The sequence below is a fragment of the Chionomys nivalis genome, chromosome 4 (assembly GCF_950005125.1).
Source record: "Chionomys nivalis chromosome 4, mChiNiv1.1, whole genome shotgun sequence".
NCBI classification, from domain to species: domain Eukaryota; kingdom Metazoa; phylum Chordata; class Mammalia; order Rodentia; family Cricetidae; genus Chionomys; species Chionomys nivalis.
Window position 1 is genome coordinate 107,132,453 of NC_080089.1, and position 13,936 is coordinate 107,146,388.

The window sequence follows — 13,936 nt, forward strand, 5'->3', positions numbered from 1 at the left end:
TCTTCTTCCAGTATGGGATCATTGGGGAAATTCCACATCTGGGACTTTATTTTTCCAGTGGTTTGATAGCCAAAGGTCTTTATTCTTGCTGCAGCAGGAACAGCCTGGCTTCTGTTCCATGTCTTCTATAAATCATAACACTGCCCTAGGCAAGGCAGGGACATATTTGAGCTCGAACCCTGTCTTCATTTCTGGCATGGACAAATCTATTTTCTCACCTATATCTGCATCTGGGCTTTTTGGTAGAGCGGCAACCAGAGCTCCGTTTCATGCTTGATTGCTTATGCCTAGCTTTTTGTTCCTTGACACCTGCAGACAATGCAGACTGACCTGAAGAGCAATGATTAAAAGCTTACTGAAACCTGCACACACATCCTTCTAAGGTTTATAAATGTGTCCATTGTCCTTGGAGCCAGCACATCGGCTTCTTCCATATCCTCTCATACAAACACCCATTCACCAGCTTGCGCTGTGAAATCCCCAGGGGTGAGCTCATCACCAGATGTAGCCCACAAAGAGAAAAACCTCAGCCTAGCTCTGAGTCCACATGCAAGGACCGTGCATGAAAGAGGAGGTGAGCCATGGAGCTTAATTGGGAGGTTGGCCACACGTGCCATTCCCACAGGCATGGTGTGTGGTATCAGAAAGGACAGAGTTGATGTGAGAATCATCTATGAACATGATACAGACTGTGACCTCCCATATTACATAAACAGGAATCTGTATTTGGAGAAAGAGGACCCTGTGGTTGAAAAGAATTCAGCTAAAGTTCTGGGGTTCTCCTCTTGGCTTCTTTCTCAGTGTATGTGTGTGTCAGATACATGTATGGTCACAGAACTACCTCAAATGTCACGGCTCAGGCACTGTCCACCTTGTTCTTTGAGGCAGGATCTCTCTCTGGAACCTAGGGTTAATTCAGCTAGGTCCCTAAGGATCCTCTTGTCTCTGCTTCCCCAGGACTGGAATTACAGTGTGCCACCATGCCTGGTGCTGGGGATCAAACTAGGGTCCTTATGCCCATAGGGCAGTGCTTTACTGATAGACTTCTGGGGTGTCAAGGTCTGTTGTAGGAGGGCTGTTTGTTCCCAGATGCTCAGACCTAAAATAGCCACAAAGAAACTATATTATGTGCAATACTGTTTGACCAATAGCTTAAGCGTATTTTTGGCTAACTCTTGTATCCTAAACTAATCCATCTCTCCATTAATCTGTGTATTACCATGAGGCTGTGGCTTACTGGGTAAAGGGGTAAAGTTTCAGTCTCTGGTGGGGCTACATGGCTTCTCCTGACTCTGCCTTCTTTCTCCCAGCGTTCAGTTTAGTTCCCCCACCTACCTCTGTTCTGCCCTGCTCTGCTCTAGGCTCAAAGCAGTTTCTTTATTAACCAATGGTATTCACAGCATACAGAGGGGAATCCCACATCAGAGGTCTGGAATGGAACATCTGGTAGGCCTCTCTCCAAGCCGCCTTATTGTGTCTAGTTGTCTTCATTTTAGTCAGTGCATCTCCATTCTTCCAGTTTCTCAGGCCAAACCCTGGGTGTTGTCCTTGTTCCTGTCCTTCATACCCTACATTTCCTGCAAGGCCTCTGATAAGCAAAGCCTATGGTCTTCTCTCTTTCAAATATATCTAGCATTGATCTTGTCCCATCACCTCTCCACTGCCATGCCCTAATTTAAAGCACGTCATCTTTTTCCTAGTTGTCAGCTAAGTTTCCGCAGTTGTCTCTCTGTCCCCTCCATCCCTGCGACAGCTCTCGTCTTCCTCACTTGCACACGGGGTCCCATGGGCTCTGACACCTATAACCTCCCTCTTAGTCCATTGATTTCAGCCAATTCCCTGTTGTGAAGCTGCTGGAAGATGCTTGGTGAGGCAAGGTGGGAGGTTTCCTCCTCGGTGCGGGTCAGACTGCTGCAGGTGGGAGGCAGAAGCCCCCTCCTTGCCTGACTTACAGGTGTCATCCCTTATGCCTCTTCCGCTACTGTGGTGAGTATGTTCTCATGACCTGTGGTGGAGAGTGTATTTCCATCTGTTGCCCTTGAGAAGAGACTGAGTCTGACTCATAATGGTGCCTCCAGTGCCTGTCAGAGAACTGCCTTCTCTGTTCACGTAGTGTATGTGCATGTTCATGTGTGTGCAGGTGCATGTATGTACATATGCATGTGGAGGCTGGAGGTCAACCTCAGGTGTTATTCCCCAGACACTGTCCACTTTATTTTTGGAGATAGTGTCTTTATCTTTCAGTGGCCTGGACCTTGCCCAGTAGTCTAGGCTGGCCCACCGGTGAGTCCACCTGTCCCCATCTCTCAAGACTTGATTACACACATGCCACTATGGCCAGACTTTTTCTTTTCACATGGGTCTGGAGACTGACCACGCTTACACCTTTACTGACTGAGCCATTTCCTTAGCCTAGGATCTTTTAAATTAAAGACTCCCTACCCCCACCCTTACCCCCTTAGTGCAAGTACGGAAGCCAAGAGGCAGCAGTACTGGCCAGATTGCCCCTTCTGGTCTTAGAGATGCCACTTGCAAAATGGAGTTAGAGGAAATATTCATCTCTGAAGACTCTTGGATTTTCTTGGTTAAAAATTTCACAGGAATAACCTCAAGCCAGAATATTTCCAAACATCCTGGAAATTGCTCACTTTCCTGACTCTTTCCTCTGTGTCCAAATAGACACCAGGTTCTGCTTCACCTACCACGACCCCAGACTTTACTTCCTCATTCTACAGGCCCCCTTCTTCCCTTGGTTTCCATGTGGCTTCCGGTGCTTCTTCAACAAGGTGCACCTTCCATGATGAACCAGGCCAACCTGGCATTTCCCACAATTCCCACCTGAGTCTTCTTACAGGGTTAAGTGCTTCACCTGACCCTAGCTATCATGGTAGTGACCTTCAGCTGCAGGGGAAGTGGCTGGGTGGCAGCATGGTTCTGGAAGAGTCTGGAGGTTGCTGGTAGGGAGAGATGCTATGGAGCAGAGGTTTGACTGAGGCTTGGGAGGCAGTTGGTTGGGTTACAAGAGGTAGACAGTGCCAAGGGGAACACTGAGGTTGTGGGAGGGGCCAAGGGAAGAGGGTGTGGTGAAGAAAGAAGAGCAAAAAGAGTGGAATGGTTGAGGAGAGAGATGAGGAGGGAGTAGCGAGAGCAAGAGCGAGAGATTATAAAAGTGAGAGGAAGAGAGAGCCACAGTTACAGACACCAAGACAGAGTCAGAGATAGGGTGGGGACAGGCACCCAGGATCACAGATGCCTGGAGCATATAATGCTTGTGTCAGCTTCAAGAGGGTTTCTGTGGAAAACTGGTCCCCCTTCTAAGCCCTGTAGCGTGGATTTGACTTGGTCCATAGCAACTGCTCTTAGGAACATGACCCATCTGGAGCCCATGAGAAGTGGGCCTCTGCAGATCCTTGGACCTCTACATGGTCTGGTTCACAGTAGAGCTCAGAAATGTCTGGAAACAATTGCAATGGTAATGAATATTTGCTGAGGTTTCCAAATATTGTTTGACCTTACTCTGAATACCCTGCCATCACTCATTCTCCACTTATTAATAAACACTCACCAAGAGTCCAGGCTGTTATCTTGGACATAGTCAAGGAAGCCTCTACTTTTGGGGCACTTGGAATTTTCCTTCAGATACAACAGTCTGAATCTTGTAGCTCTCAGATAACACACCAGTGACCGGTGGATTGAGAAGTCATGCTGAAGGGTACCAAGATATTGGGGAGAAGAAAGACTTGAGAATCATGTGACTAGATGTTTCTAGTAATCTGCTTGTCTGTTCTTGGACCTGCAGGGGTTCCCATGGAGGACAGCAGAGAGGACTGAGGGCTTCACATCTCCTGGAACAGCATTTGTCTGCCGTTGTCAGCTGATGGATGTGGACACTGGGGATGGAACTCTGACTCTCTGAGGAAACAGTCCACATTGTGGAAGACTCCTAAGGATTGCTGCTGTCACCAAAGCAAGGTCAAAATGGAGTCCCCAGGCACCATACAGTTTAATGAAAGCTCGAGATCAGATGATCTCTCATATATATATATATATATATATATATATATATATATATATATATAGTAAAAATATATCTGAATCAGGGTTTTTCTGTGAAGCCCTGGCTGTCCTGGAACTCACTCTGTAGACCAGGCTGGCCTCAGACTCACAGAGATCCACCTGCCTCTGCCTCCATAGTCCTGGGATTAAAGGTGTGAGCCTCTATCACCAGGCAAGGAAAGCACTTTTAATATTCCTATTTTCATGTAAGAAAATTAACAATAAAGGTGCAGAATGATTTGTCTAGGTCTAGAAAATGGGTAAGAGGTAGAGATATTCTGAGTTTTAACTATTCTTGTGTTTGTACATTCCTAAACATATGTATATGTGCATGTATATACAATTGCATATATATATATGCTTATACAGACAAGAAAATAGAGGTAATAAATTTGAGAGACAGAGCAAGGGAGGTAGATGGGAAGGGTTGGAGAGAGGAAATGAAGGGAGGAAATATTATAATTTATATATTTGAATGTTATATTTTAATTTAAAAAATAAAAAATGGGCGATGGTGGCGCACACCTTTAATCCCAGCACTCGGGAGGCAGAGGCAGGCAGATCTCTGTGAGTTCGAGACCAGCCTGGTCTACAGAGCTAGTTCCAGGATAGGTTCCAAAGCCACAGAGAAACCCTGTCTCGAAAAACCAAAAAAAAAAAAAAAGAAAGAAAAAAAAAGAAAAAAAAAAAAGAAAAAAATACACATAATTGACCCAGAACTAGTAAGTGGGCTGAGAACAAGTACTCATCTCTGTGACTACTTATCTCATGACTCATGACCCTGCCTCATGATGGACGGGAGACTAAGTACATCAGTTCTTTCCTCCTCCTCCTCCTCCTCCTCCTCCTCCTCCTCCTCCTCCTCCTCCTTCTTCTCCTCCTTTTCTCCTTCTCCTTCTTCTCCTTCTCCTCCTCCTCCTTTGTTTTTTGTTTTTTTAGAAACAAGGTTTCTCTGTAGCTTTGGTGCCTGTCCTGGAACTAGCTCTTGTAGAGCAGGCTGGCTTCAAACTCACAGAGATCCGCCTGCCTTGCCTCCTGAGTGCTGGGATTAACATCAGTTCTTTCTTAAATTGCCTTAGTCAGGTACTTTGTCATAGCCACGAGGAAAGCCACCAAGTTGTCAGGGAGTCCACCTGTACGGGAAGTGCAGTGACAAGGAGCCAAGACCTCCATTCCTGTGGGGTATACTTCTGTTGGGTGCAGTGGGGCACAATCATTTTCAGCCCAGAGAGGGACAAGAGGCCATTCCTCAAGGGTACACCAGGAGAAGGGAGTAAGGAAGGTTCCTTGTCTTCAGGGATAGACCGCACTGGAGGAGACAAGGGACAGAGAGTCTAGTGAGAAGCTGGGGTAGGATCCCTGGTCTCATGACCCTGGAGTGGGAAGGAAAAAACTGGTGAGTGAGTGAGCACCAGGTGGGAGAAAGGGAGGACTGAGTGCTCTTGAGCCCCATGCACACCCATGATAGACAGAGAGAAGGGGTTAGTGAAAACACAAGATTAGCCTAGAGTCTGAGGTCATGGCACCAGCCCTGTCTTACTAGAGTGAAGAAGAGGCTGGGGGAAAGGAAGGGGCTAGAGAGGGAGAAGGAAGACATGGAGAAGGAGTAGGAAGGACTGGACAAGTAGAGAGCCTGAGGCCATGGCACCAGCATGGCCTAACAAGAGTGAAGAAAAGACCCTGGGGAGAGGAAGAGGCTGGAGAGGGGAAGAAGGGGCAAGAAGGACTGGACAAGCAGAGAGCTCCTTGATTGCTGGGTTTCATTTACAAACAGGAAAACATTTGACAACACTTATTGGGTCAGAGCCACTGTTTTTCTGATTGCTCCCACCCCCAACACCTTCAGCTTCTCAAATATCTCCAAGATATACGCTAGCTGGAGAAGTCAGCTCTCTTTAGAAGAGGGTCAGCCAGGTGGCTAATCTCCGAGTCTTTTCCAAGATTGTTTAGAAGTTAGTATTCTGTGGACAAAGACTTTGGTAAAGAATCAGGTTTACTCAGTGGACCAAAAAAAGGAGATATCCTGCTGGGCATGGCAGCCCATGAAGCTTAGAACTCGAGAGGCAAAGGAGAAAGTTTAGAATTTTAGGATCATCTTTATAGTGGGTTTGAGGCCAACCTGGGCTATATAAGACTCTGTCTAATTTAAAAAAAGAGGAAAGAACAGAAAAGAGGGTGTCTTTTGTGCCAATAAATGAGGTTAAAGTTAAGGTTAAGACTGGCGGGAAGCCTGATTCTTCAGGCTCCTCCACAGATCAGCTTCCTTTCAACCCTGTGAAGAGGTGGACTTTCTGGTAGTCATTCCATGGCATCTCAGGATCTCATGAGATCTTGAGCTTGAGAGAGAAGCAGTGAGATCTCTACTCAGCTCTTTCTCGTTCTTGCCATGAATTAGGGTTATAACTGAAGGATTTTGGAGACTCCTCAGCCTCATAGCTCTCTACTCTCATCAGGTCAACAGCCCATGGTGAGGCCCTGGGTATATAAACATGGGTCCATCACAGACTTTCTCTCCTGGAACTAGGAGCTAGGGGATGTGGGCTGGCAGCTGTAAATAGAGTGATCACACTTGCCGATGCATGAGGACACTGGAAAGGCGGGAGCTAGGGCTAGAGAAAGAGGAGAAGGAGCACACATTAGAGGCAGAGACACACAGAAGGAGATGGAGGCATGACCAGGTATGACAGGAGGAAGTAGATGCTGCCACCACATATACACATCAGCCTCAGGTTTCAACTCCACTTACTTCGTGGCATGGGTACCGTTGGTGTTAATTTTTGACTTTTGGGGTATGTCCTTGTTCCATTCCTGTTGGGATAAAATATCCTGACAACGTGGGGGAGAAAGGGTTTAGTTGGCTCACAATCCTGGGTTATAGCCCATCATTGCAGGAAATTCAAGGCAGAAACTTAAAGTATGACATTTGCAGTCAAAAGCTGAGAGAATTAATGCATGGATTTTTGCTTGTTTTATTCTTATACATCCAGGGTTTCTACTTAGTGCTTCGTGCCTCCCATGATGAGCTGGGTTCTCCCACGTCAAGAAAAACCCTTTGTAGACCTTTCCATGGGTCAGCCTGATCTATGTTAAACCCATCATAGGCCTGTCCACAGGCCAACCTGACCTAAGTAACCCATTGTAGACAGAAGTTTCTATCCTGCCGTGTCCCACAGTTCTGCAGTCATTCAGTCCCAAATAAGCACACAAATGTTTATATTAATTATAAACTGTTTGACCTATTAGCTCAGGCTTATTATTAACTAGCTCTTATAACTTAAATTAACCCATAAATCTTATCTATGTTTAGCCATGTGGCTTGATATCTTTTCTCAGTAAGGCATTCTCATCTTGTTTCCTCTGAGTCTGGATGGTGGCCAACTCTGTTTCATTCCTCTTCCCAGAATTCTTTTAGTCTGGTCACCCTGCTTACACTTCCTACCTAGACTGCTGGCCAATCATCATTTTATTAAACTAATATGAATGACAAATCTTTACAGTGTACTAAAGCATTATCTCACAGCGACACATCATAGGCCTGTCCATGGGTTAACCTGATCTAAGTAACCCATCAGGAACATTTTTTTTAGGTGATTGGAGGTTGTGTCAAGTTGACAGTTAAAGCCACCCCAGGGTACCAGAGGCTTTGGTGAGTAGAGGGGCTGGTCAATTAGGGCAATTTGGTTCAGACCCAGACATGTAACCTCACCTCTGGTTTTCTAGTCATTTCTCCCCCAGTCTTCCTGACTCTTTGGTGAAGAAGTAAATGAAGAGATGAGGAAGTTTGAAGGAGTAGCAGCCTGGGGACTAGTGAGGGATCTAACTATCCTCATCCTAGAGAAGCTGGGGTGAAGAACTGGGATGGCTTTACCTTCACATGGAGGAAAACCTGGGCCCCTTGCTTTTCTGTGCTCACCTTGGGTTTCTTGGTCTACCTGTCTGTGTCTTTGTAGAGTGCAGAAAGAGGCCCAGAGGCCCCAGCCTCTAAAGACAAAGTTTTCACTCCACTCTAAGTCATAGCAGTCCTAAAGGATGGGCCAAGTATGAGCCTTGGGCTCCAGTCCTTCCTGCCTGGGGCTTTCCCTGCTCCAGGAAAATTACTCTGGGCCAGCTGTGGTCACCCTCCAGGCTACCTAGTTGGTGCCTTCCTTCCCTGAAGACTCTCCCCTTGGCCCGGTCCACTGCACATTCATTTGCATAGACATGGTGGTTGTGCTAGCTCCACAATCAGGATTCAGTTGTCTTCAGAGACACGGGGTACTCCCCTGGAAGGAAGAACTGAGAATTCAGAATAGGGTGGGGTAGGGGGATAAGATGGGGAACCTCAGACTTTCCTGCTGTCCCTTGGGTCGCTGGGGATTGTGCATTGTGTTTTTGGAACGGCCCCAGGGAGGCTGGTCCCTGTGAAGACAGAGCCCAGAGAGGCAGAGGGTCCTGATTATGAGGTGTGGTGAACAAGGAGGAGAAGGAAGAGGAAGAACAGTGCTCAGCCAAGCAGACAGAAGTTCTTTGTCTCTGTGGTTCTTTGAGAATTGGGCAATATTTGGCAACAAGATATGTTGATAAATAAAGTCACTGTTTTCCTGCCCGTGCCCTTCAGTTAAGCTTCCTGCTGATAACGGTAGCATTTCATCTAGCCAGAGCCATGTCCTAGCTCCCCCAGGCCGTTGGCTTTACTCCAGGGGGTCAGCATGGGGACAAAAGCTAAGGGTGTTCTCTGGAAGTCACTCTGTGATAGGATCTCACAGGTCTTGAGGTTGGCAGAGAACCAAAGAACATCCATCCATCATCTCTTTCTCCTCCTTGTCCATCCTTGGCCTTCTCTTCAGGGGATCGGCAAAGGACTCGTCCGTATCAAGGCACCGGGTGCCGTAGGGGGGCAGGTCTAGATCTGCCATTGCATTGGCGATGTGATCCGAGAATGGTGTGACTAGAGTCCTCATCTGGACAGCAGGGCTAGTGAGGCTCCTCATGGTGTTTTCATGAGATCCAGAGCAACCGCCAGCATGGGGAGGGGCTGCACAGGGCCTGGACTGCAGAAAGGCTGGGGTCCCTGGGGCCCTGGCCCTGCATTCTGAGCTCTCTGAAATGAGCCCCATAGAAGGGAAAGGGTGCTGCTGAGGTTCTGGTGAGATCCTGAAGCTGTCAGTTCCGGCTCCATCCCTCACCCTCTGTGTGACCAGGGGTAACTATAGGTTCATTTATTTTTAAAACTGGGAACAGTGGCTGTCAAGACACGGAACCTCTGTTAGAGTCACTTGGGGTTAAAGCACCCCAAACACTTCTGGAGAATATAATTTCTCTGATAAAAACGGCATAGCCAGGAACAGGCACACACACCTACACTAGTATATAGCACCCAGAAGTGGTGCACAAGGGAGTGATACGTTGGCACACTGACTTGTGAGGAGCAAAACCCTGCTAATGACCTTTGTGAGTGTTCATAGAGTTTGGGCATCCATTGGGTCTGATCTCCACCTGTGGTTGGTTAACTTATCACCATGTCTGTACATACTTAAAAAGGGATTCCTACCAAAATGAGCAAGCTCACACCTCTGGCAGGGACATAAACCAAGGCTGGCATATTCTGCTAAGTGGTTGTATGGATATCTTGAATAGATACTATGGGATGATCCTTCTCCTATCTGGAGTGAGTTCTGCCCGAACGTCACATCCATGTCCGGCCCCCCCCCCCCCCCGCTCCCCGTGTCTGCCTGTTAAACACCAGTTAACAGCTGGGCATGGTGGCACACACTTTTAATATCAGCACTTAGGAGGCAGAGGCAGGTAGACCTCTGTGAGTTCAAGACCAGCCTGGTTTACATAGCAAGTACTACTAGGCGAGCCAGAGCTACATGAGACCCTGTCTCAAAAACCAAACAAAATGGGGGAAAAAGCGGTAAATATCAGAGCTTGCTTCTGTGTGTCCGTCTGCAGAATGAACACCTTCTCTGTGCTCACGGCATCACCCAGTGCCTTGGCACTTGGGAACTTACACTGCCTTTTCCTGCAGGCTCCTTGCATCTGGCCAGCTTCCAGCACACTGAAGATGTCCCATATATCAGGGCTAGATTGGTGGGTAAGCAAATGAATCCCTGTGCAGACTCCAGGGGGCAAGGGTTAGCCAGCGTTTCCCTCCACTGAGCTCCAAAACCTCCAGGTTGTAGCCGGGAGCTTCTGAGCTACTCTCCTCATTCACTCCTTCACCTGCCTCACTCAGTCATTCCTTCAGTTGAAGCCTAGGGCATCGAGCCAAGCTCCTCACTCAATCATTCCTTCACTTGAAGCCTATGATATGTACAGAGTCAGCTGGCCAGATAACCTGGAAAAATCTCCATGGCTTTTGTTGAGTGAGCCTGCCGAGGAGTGGTAAGAAATATGAGCTGTATGACGAAGCCACAGCACTCACTCAAAGAACTCCGTGTCAACACCAGAGATGCTCACGTACCATGTTATAGGTGCACGATTCATAATAACCAGGAAATGAAATTGGCTTAGATCCCACCAATGGGTGAATAAAAAAAGAGAAAATGCAGTGTAGACACACAATGGAATTCTATTCAGCTGTATGGAAAAATAAAATCGTGACATTTGCAGGAAGTAGATGGAACCAAAATAAATCAGCCTCAGAAAAACAAAAGCCATGTGTTCTCTGGTGCAGAATCCAAGTGTAAATTTATATATGTGTGTATGTTGTGTGTGTGTGTGGTATATGTGGGTGTTTATGTGTCTGTTTATCTATTTATGTGTGGTGTGTATGTCTCTGTGTGTGGTGTATGTCTGTGTGTATGTGGTATGTGTGTCTGTGTGGGTGGGTGTTTGTGTGTCTGTATGTGGTTTGTGTATGTTTGTCTATCTGTGTGTGTGGTGTATGTCTGTGTGTATGTGGTATGTGTGTCTGTGTGGGTGGGTGTTTGTGTGTCTGTATGTGGTCTGTGTATGTTTGTCTATCTGTGTGTGTGTGGCGTATGTCTGTGTGTGTATGTTATGTGTGTCTGTATGTGTGGAGGGTGTTTATGTGTCTATGTATATGGTATGGTGTATTTGTGTGTGTGATAAAACTAGAAAGGGGGATGGAGGAAAATGGAGAGTGGAAGGGAGACAGACATAGCAGGAGAGAAGGAAGAAGAATTATTTGGAGGAAGGGAAGAGACTGACGAGGGATGCAGGGGGAATGAGGGAGGGCAGCAGGGAGAAGGATGAGTACGAACAACTGTAATATTACAAACTGTAATAGCTCTCCATCAGGCAGTGCCTTATGTAACCACTTCGCCTCAGCATCTGGAGCTCCAGAAAGGGAAGGTTCCAAATCAGATAGACTTTAGTGTTCACCATTGTTCTGGAAAGTTCAGTCCTCAAGATTCCAACACTGGGACTGGAGAGACGGCTCAATGGCTAAGAGCACTGGCTGCTTTTCCAGAGGACCCAGGTTCTATTCCAGCACCCACATGGGGGTCACAGTGGGCGTAACTCCAGTTTCAGGACTTCTGACACCTTCTTCTGGTCTCTGTGGGCATTACATGCACACTGTGCACAAAGATACATGTGAATGAAACAGACACATACAATAAAAATAAAGAGATCTTTAAAAAAACATCTCAACATCATGACTTCGGGTTCACACAACCTCAGTCCTTCATCGTTTCTGGTTGTGCCTTTTGACTCAGCAGAAACTGGAGGTGCAGCCGTTCTCTTTAGACACGTTCTCAGCAGCACCACAGGAGTTGAACTTGCTTGGGGCCTGTGCATGAAGCAGACAGATGTGATCTGAAGGACCCCTCTGAATTAGACTTTCCCTGATACACTGAAACCATTGTTCTGTGTGCATTTCCCAGGAGACAGTAAAGAGGGTGCGTTTGCAGTCCAAGTTCTTTCTCGTGAAGTGGAAGAGGGAATGATTAAATGCGAGAACAAATGCTTTCTTTTCTTTCCTTTTCCTTCCTTCCTTCCTTTTTTTTTTTTTTTTTTTTTTCCGAGACAGGGTTTCTCCATAGCTTTTTTTTTTGGTTTCTGTCCTGGAACTAGCTCTTCTAGACCAGGCTGGTCTCGAACTCACAGAGATCCGCCTGCCTCTGCCTCCCAAGTGCTGGGATTAAAGGCGTGCGCCACCACCGCTCAGCTTCTTTCTTTCTTTTCTTATTTTTTGGGACAGGGTTTCTTTGTGTAGCCCTGGCTGTCCTGGAACTAGTTCTGTAGATCAGGCTGGCCTCGAGCTCACAGAGATCCACCTGTCTCTGCCTCCCTTTGCTGGGATTAAAGGTGTATACCACCAACTGCCGAGCCCACAAATGTTTTCTTTACCACAAATAGAGCATCAAAAATGCAGCCTCTAGTTTGTATTTGCTTTTAGACAAAGAGTTACATTAAGAGGCTTACATTTGCATGGGTATAATTTCATGCGTTTATCCAGGAAGAAAGAAGGTGCTCAACCTAGCTGATCATCAGGCATCACTGATGCCGCAGGAATCCCGCAGGGTCTTCATCATATTTTTTATTAGGTTTCTGTTTGATCTGCCAAGTTAATCTTGCACTTAGACATCAAATAGTCCCAAACTGAATCTTTTATGTCCGAGGAACAGAAGTTTCATAAAAACGTACTCCATACATAATACATAAAAATAGAGAAGAAATTTAATGTTAAAAGAGACATCTTTATATTAAATGAGTAATGTCTCCTGAGAAGTGATGTGTTAAATACAACTTCATTCGCGTTAAACAATATCCGATGAAATGCCCCCACAGACCTGCTTGTTGGTCAATCAAGATGGCAAAAACCAACCAGGACCCCTCCCAACCTGCCCTTTTCTAGTTAGCTCTTAGAGATGTGGGTTGTGATATTTCTTAATTCTTTTATAATCATGAAAAGGGAAGGCCAATTCAGGTAGAAAGATGCTCCCTTGCACCTACAGTTAGTCAACTGTGTATTTCGTCACCATTTTTGAAATGGTTCATTGCAATTATTGATGAAAGCAACTTCGATATTGCATTATACTGTTTCCAAACAAGAGACCCTGAATCTGTCACTTCAGACCCCAGCTGGGGATGCTAGCACAAACCCAGACTCTACTTTTGAGTCCTGCAAGGAGGAACTGTGATCTGACCCCGTGTTTGTGCCTCATCAAGACTCACACCCAGACATGGGAGGAGGCCCCTTAGGGATGAATATCCCTGCAGGCTTACCAGTACTGGCTCATTGGGATATCTTCTGCTCCGAAAAAAAAAATGTTCATTATTACCTGCAATCTAAGCATTGTCCTTGCTCGCCTCTGTAGAAAAACAGATTGCAGTCACAGGTGACCTGGGGCTTCCCTGGGGTTTTACTTCCTCATAGGTGAACTTTTAAGCTAAGTTCATATCTGTACAGATTAGGTTATCATGTTCTCTCTGAGGCCCAGACTGCTTCTCTGTTCGTATGGGCACCACACTTGGGGTGACACCCCACAAATGATACACGAATTGCTTCAATGGGTGTATGGCATGCAGTTGTGCCTGAAGACCTTTCATCCTGAGCCCCTGTGCATCATGGGAGCATATTTACAAAATGTGTTCTCAGGAGCAGTAACCTAGCTTTTGAATTTACAAATGGCATCTTCATGGGGGCTGGAGAAACGGCTCGGCGGTTAAGAGTACACACTTCTGCTGCAGAGGACCAGACTTCAGTTCCCAGAACCGTGCCGTGAGGCTCACAACTGCCTGTAACTCCAGTTCCAGCTCCAGTGGTATCTGAACCCCTGGCCTCCATGGTATGTGCATTCATGTGCACATACCACACCAGCACCCTTCAACACACATGCACACAAACACACACACAAACACACATACAATTTAAAATAAATATATCTTTTAAAGTGCTTCTCCTTAATATAATGCTTAAGACATTCAT